General features: G+C 31.7%; 1 non-coding gene across 1 annotated transcript; it reads right to left on the bottom strand.

The window, feature by feature from the left end:
* Positions 1 to 7,019: 7,019 nt before the first annotated feature.
* TRNAQ-CUG (transfer RNA glutamine (anticodon CUG)) lies at positions 7,020 to 7,091 on the bottom strand. Its single transcript has one exon. It is a non-coding gene; the product is annotated as a tRNA-Gln (tRNA).
* Positions 7,092 to 7,455: the final 364 nt, after the last annotated feature.

Here is a 7,455-nt window from a genome sequence, read left to right as displayed (position 1 = left end):
TGGTGTAGAAAGTCTGTAGCTGTTCAGTTGTTATTTATTTGGGCAGGCGTAACTTAAAGAAGTCTAAGAAGTTTCTTGTAGAGAAGAGAAGTAAGCTTCCAAAATATTTGAATGGAATGTTTCTGTTATAATTAGTGGGTTAATTAACAGTTTCAATGGTGTGTATTACTCGTTGTACAGTCTCCAGGTAAGTCTTGCAGTTCACATATTTTATCTACTCCAAAAGTAGCGCACTCCGAAATGCTGCAGGTTGTTGAGTTATTAATTGGTAGAGGTCTTTCATTAAGAAGGGAGGACATTTTTTTAGCATAACTTCAATCTCTAGAACAAGATTGTTAGTAATTGTTTGTAAGCCAATAATAGATTTGTCCATGTCTTTGTTAGTTGAAGCTGTCATTGTATAGTCTATGTATTTGTTGAATAAATATAATAAAATAAACCTTCATAAGGTGTAAAATGTATAAAATATGAGAATAACATGTAAGATGTGTACTAATTATCAGCTGGGCGAATGCTGGCTGTGACTTGCGGCAGTGCGTGACAAGAGAGAATTTGTTTTGTAAAATGTAGATACCCAAGATGGGGGAGTAAAAAAAAAAGCAGTGTTATTTGGTAGGGATGAACGCGGGGGCAGTACAAATGAATACAACTCACTAATAAATAGTATATTTTCTAAGAAGGTGAGGCGGTATTTCTTTTTCAAGTCGGCAGTGGCACTAACCAAAGTGATAAACTACCAAACAGTGCCAACAACAATAATATTGCCGGAGTGTGTGAGTGTACAAGAGGAGTGGAGGGCAGTCACCAACACATAGTGAGGGGGCCCTATAGAGATGTATGTATTGCCTGAAGCCGTTGTACACAGTGGGGAGATCAGATCCCTGTGGTCCATGACGTTAAACAACATAATACATAACTTTGCTCACCAGTGACGTTCTATTCCATTCTAGCCAGCTTCTCTCAGAAAGGGGGACCCCGCCATTGACAGTACCTGTAGTAGAGAGGGGCAACTTAGTGTCATGAGCGTGACTGATCAGTAAAATCTTGATAGAAAATATATTGCCGGTCCCTTTGATCTCTTGTAAACTTTTTAAGACCAACCTTTGACTTCCTTCAGCAGCATCTGTACCTAGGTGACAACTTCATTGGTCTTCCGCATTTCTACCACCCGATAAAAGGCCAAAGAAAAAGTGGTTGTCTCTCAATACCCAAAAGATATTTTGTGTGCCGCCAACTTTAAGAAGAATGTATTATAATAAATTCTTTTCAAAGTTTTCCCAACACAATACCTCGGAACGTTTCCAAACTTAAAAGCCATCAACTGTTTATTGTACGCTTGTAATAATAACCATTCACTTTATGCGGTTCCACTTTTATAATATGTGCCGACAAATAAAGAATATAAAAGCTTCGTTCCCACTTGGAAATTAGGTGAGGTTAAACTAAAATAAAGCCAAATATTTAGAAAAACCATCATTCAGTTCCATTCGACCATTAATGTAAGATGTCAAACTGGAACTTTGATGAAGTTGTCTTAACTTCAGAAAAAAACACCTGCTTCATCAGTATAACACAAATTTGGCAGCATTTATAATTTTAGTTTTCATTAGATCATGTTCAGCTACAGTATTACTTTCTTTGCATCTCCTAAACTTGTTCTGTGTCGAGTTTTCTTTCAACTATTAGATCTTTTTCATAAACAGTGTGTTCATTTTAAGACGGCTCAAATGCATTTCATGCTTAAACGGTTAATCTGAGCAAAAAATGGTAGAGGAAACATTTGTTGCCCGTCACCTCTAGTTTCAGAATATGTAACTTAATTTTAGATTACTGCCCACACACGGCTGACGTGCGACCAAATGTGAGAGTTTGCAGTTGACCCCCCATTTTCATATACACGGTTTTAAAGAGTATAAAAAGTTATGAAAGAAACCGGAAACCGCAATTCTATATCTTCAAAATTAAAGGTGCTAGGCCAGTTCAAAATCTGGTATTTATAATTCATATTTCAATTTTTTAACTTGTTATCAAAGAGAAAGAAGAGCACGCGACAGGTCATTTTTATGTATTTTTTCATCACCTTTCTACTAAAAATATTGCCTATACTGTGCCTTTAAATACAACATTACTTAAATACAAGGAATAATACCACATTAATGTAAATACTCCTCGTAAAAAATGAGGAAATAAAAAGTAAAAAAAAAAGATTATTTCTTATTATTCCTTTGAATAGACCCTGAAGAAGGTAATAAATTTACCGAAACGTCGGTATGAAAAAAGAAATTTGTCTACAAAATTTTATTGACTGTTCCTCAAAATTCTGTAGGATAATTTTTAATTTATATTTTAGTATTGAGAGCTAAAAGGCTATCCTTTCGGCTACCTTCGAGAGTAGTTGTATATAATAATAATAATAATAATAATAATATTGTACTTTATTTTTTATAAAAGTATCTACATCAATTTTTTAGAAAAAAGTATATTAGGCACGGCTACATGCAGCCGAAGAGTAGTTGTAAAGATGAGGTGTGTTTTCAACTATCATTAAAAATAAATTATATGTTCAACAGTGTCATGAGAAGACCTAAAATGTTTAAAATAAGTCCACTGTTAAGGAAGGGATTATCCGAAGAATGTACAACTTTAAAAAAAATAAATAACCTATGTAAATGTTACCGCTTATTGCGGTACAACATTCTTGTACAGCTTAATATTCTATTTTGTAAAGAGAGAAATCATTTCTTTAGAAGGAAAATGAAATAAAATATATATTTTCGCGTGTTTTTAGCTTCCAAAAGTTGCACAAACATGGCGATAAAAATACGTTAAAACAAAGACAACCTTTCAGTTAAATGAAAAAATTAATATAGTTAAGGGGAAGGCGGATAAAATATACTTAATATTTTAATGTAGCAATTGTTTCATCTTTCTAACAAAACAGTTAAAGCGTTCATTTTGATGCATCACGTCCGGCTAAAAGATTTACTGAGTCTGAAGCAAGATTAAGCAATTCTTTTAGTTATCCCTCTCACTTTATCTATCTGTCTTTCAAAATGTGGCGTTGAGAAGGTACTCAGAGATTTTTCTGGATTGCCAAGTGAAACCTAACCTAAATCTTTAAGGACAAAAACTACCATAAAATGTAGATAAATAATTTGTTTTATACCTATCAATGTATCAATTATGTCCGATTTCATTAATATTTAAAGTGAAAGGAAAATTATGAAAATTGGTTAAATTGGTAAACATTTTGTAACAATATTGTTGCAAAGGAGCATAGTTTTTTTGGGGAAAAGATAAAAATTTACAATTTAATTGCAAATTAAATAAATTACAAAAGAAATTTATTTACAATTTAAAATAGCGATACAAGTTAAAAAAAAGGAGGTTACAGGAGGTTTCAGGCTACAGTGCCTATTTACTCTCCACAACCTTAATATTTACATTGGTAAATCTGTCGAAACTTACATACTATGGCAAAAAAACATAAAAAAAACCTTACTACAGAGAGTTAATTAAAGCAAGATATGCTTTGGCCTTTTGTGCTTGTATTTTTTATAACCAAGAGAACTTAAGTTATAGTCAACGATACTTTTTACTTACGTGTTCTGGAAGTTACCAATTTTTCCGTGGCGCTATAGATAAATGTAGACACGCTGGCAACATCAAGTGCTACATGTATGTAGTCTACGGGTGTCCATCGGGGATATGACCCCGATATTAGTCTTAAGCATTTATTTTGGACTCTTTGTAACTTCCCGTAGTTGGTGCAACAAGTATTGGACCACACGGGGGCTGCATATCGTAAGAGTACTGGACGGATGTAGAGATAATAATATAACTTGCGTTTTGCCATGGTTTGGCCTTATTTTCCATTTTGTGAAATATTTGAAACTTTTGTGAAGGGCTATCGATAAATGTTTGGCTATTGTGTTATCTCTGAAAGAAGAAATAAGGAAGGCAGTATCGTCAGCAATCAGGGAGCAAACAGGGATTTGAGTTTCAGCTTGGTTATATGGAAGAGATAGCGGTACATTTCAAAGAGGAGATTTTTTTTAGAGTGAGAACCACAGATTGGTGACAATATAAGTCTATGAAGGTTGGTGTTAACATCAGTCTAAAGCTTTGGATGAGATAGAGCGGCCAATATACTGGCCTATTCATGTGTAAATGTGGTCGAATATGTGTCTGGCGACCAATCCGAACGAGAGAGCCAATTTAAAAACAAACTCCACACTCACAAACTACTATATTAGAGACATACAACGCAAGCCTATTAGATAGGATTATAGTGATTAAGTTGTACGTACAAAGCTTTCATTATTGCAGAGCACTATACCAGTTTAAATACTATCCAGTGTACCCAAACAATCTTGCTTTTCTGGAGAGTTTAAGCGGGCTTTAAAAAATATTTACTGAATTATCTAATCAAATTAAAGGATACTTTACTTAAACATTTATTCCCTTAGAACCATTTTTCTCCTGCACTTCTTTCTTCCTGAATGTTTACTGACAGTCGCTCGTTTTAAGTACTCCAGCAGTAATGATTAGCTTCACATCCACGGCCTACAGTTTTTACGGCCTTCCATATTTTCGTTGTACTTTGAGGGCAATCACGAATATACTACTTCGCCAATTTTCTCCATCTGTTCCCAATTAATGGCCCATACCATCATCGTTTGCACGTTAACGTTTAAACCACGTTGCAAAATTATTGAAAATACCAAATCATACACTTCCGAATATTTAAATAAACGAATTAGTACTCCAGTATCGGAGCTTCAAATTTGACTGCTGTCCAAAATACCTCTGTTTTTCAAGACATTTAGTGAAAACTGGCATTATTTTTTGTTATTGTTTTATTATTTACTTTTAAACAATATTTTGTTTTTTAAATCGTGCTTACATTTATTTTTATGTGTATTTGTTTTTTCTCAATAAAACCATTACTTACCAGAGTAATCACTAGTTTTTCTTCTATGGTTATAGGATTTCCATGACAATTTTTCCAAAGTTTTCTTAATTTTGACTTTATTTTTTCCAAAATATAGTCGAATGTGGGTGGACCCATCCTCACATATTCAAAAAAACGATCCGGATAATTTCTAAGTTCCTTATATAAATGGTGAAGTTCACCCAAAGTACTTCGTTTTTTATTTATGGGATGTACATGATATTTTCTAAAGCGTTTTTCTTTAAAATATACCATTTCGTTGCTGGTGAACATAAAAACTCTTCTTCACTACTCGGACATGTTGCATGTATCACAGCTCCGTTGTGCACACTAATCAGCGATTTTATTTTACTCTATCAGTTATCATCTCTGCTACCATCTATACTCATAGTTTCGTTGTAAACGTACCCTAACTGTTCAATAATATTGTCGGTATAGTTGGCAGTGATTTGGAAACTGTCTTCCGTTCAAAACACTCACTAATTTCCATTGTACAAATACATTTAAGGCTCAAAATGGATTCCTCCATAAAACATACCACTGTTGGAATTCCTTCATAACTACTTTTATTTCTATTAAACTACTTTAAACAATAAACTAGTTTAATAATGTTAATTAAACAAAACCTCTCTATCTCTGGCTGTATAAAAATACACAATCTTCCAAGAAAATATTCTGTTCATAATTTGGATCAATAATTTTTAACTTATTTTTGTTTATTTTGATGAAGTTGTAAGCTTTTAGACTAAGTATGTTTTATTAAATATGTATTATATTTTTATTCAAAAAATTTATTTAATAAAAAAAATATGTATGTATAATAAATTATATTACTACTATATATTTATATATTAATAAATATATGCTTTAATAAACAAGTTTATAGTTGTGTATCATTTAGAGGTCAAAGACAGTACCTCCCCCTCTATCCGTGTATGTTAAAAGTGGAACACCGTCTTAATACTGGATTATGTTAATATGGGAACACCTATTAAGCATATTTCGTTCCGCTGGTCACCTGACCAAGCTGCCGCGGCCTCTTTGCTCAATTCTTTCATTTATTATCAAACTTCTCCAATCAGTGGCTTTGTGCATCATTTCTTCTTATCCATATTTTCTTTTATATTCCTTTATATATATATTTAATACCTTGTACATTTATTTAAAAAAAGAAACAAAACAAAATATCTCCTTTTACTTCATTTAAATATTTGTAAATTAAGTTTGTTGTAAATAAATAGATTATTAATAATAAAGTGTACATAAAAAATGGGGGTAACGCTCTTCTAAATTAACAGAAAAACATTTTTCTGTAAATGAATTTCTTAAATTTCAATTAATTTGGTTTATTTTGGAAAGAAAACATATTTCAAATAAATTTTCCAAAAATAAAATTGGCGTGAAATCTTTTTATTAGAACTTCATGCAGAAATTTCAATTGTAAATATAATTTTTCATGATTTTATAAGGTAGATAATAAAATAACTGTTATTACCATTAGCCGCGATAGCAATAACCAGAAACTAAAAGTAATGAAACAACCTCAAGCTAGCCATATAACCTTTTTGCGAGGTGTAAAAATGATTGATTGTTGGACATTTCATGTATTGAGGACAAAAATAAGGGCAGAATAAAGAAGGTAATAAAATTGAAAGCCACTTGAATAAAATCTGAATAATTTTCTTTAACAATATACCCTTAGAATCCAACTTTAATTTAATATTGTACAAAGACGTGCAATGAACACTTATTTTTACTTTCAGTAGATCTCAAAAGATGTATTATTACCATTGACAGATAGATCGATCACTTTCGATGTAACAAGAAAATTAATGATAAAATAATGGAAGTTTATTTATCTGTAAGTATTTTTAAAATATAAAATCCAGGGTTGTCACTCAGTCTTTTTATTTTATATAATTATGAAAAGGTTTTAAAACAATTAAAAATATTCTTTACTCCACTTCTATTTTTATTTATAGGGCAACTATTTCAAATTACTGTGTTTGTAATTTTGAAAAAGTTCATTAAAAAAAAAAAAAGAAGTTGGGGAAAAAAAAGTTGCAGGTCCCACCGAGATTTGAACTCGGATCGCTGGATTCAGAGTCCAGAGTGCTAACCGTTACACCATGGGACCCTTTGCTAGCCTGTCGTATGAAGCTTAGTAATGAATACTAAAACATGAACAAAATTTTCTAATTTCATTTTGTAGAACTATAAATCTGATTATTAAAACACTATTTGATTTATAGGAATTAAATGAATAAATTATTAGATATATTCGAGCAAATTATTGTTTAAATGCTGTTCTATAACCTGTTACTTTAAAGATGTATTGTTTGTAGCAAATCTATTTTCTTCACTTAAGATTAGTTAATTAAAATTCTCTCCTAACTTGGTATTTCGAACAAGAACCTTCAAAAGAAAGGACAACTTTTAATATTAGACGTTTTTCTTCATTATTTAGGCATTTTTCTTTTAACCTAGTTGTAAAGGCGTTA

Source organism: Rhodnius prolixus, unplaced genomic scaffold (assembly GCF_049639745.1).
Source record: "Rhodnius prolixus isolate KJV_2025 unplaced genomic scaffold, Rpr scaffold_10, whole genome shotgun sequence".
Taxonomy (NCBI): Eukaryota; Metazoa; Arthropoda; class Insecta; order Hemiptera; family Reduviidae; genus Rhodnius; species Rhodnius prolixus.
This window is presented reverse-complemented; position numbering and strand designations above follow the sequence as displayed.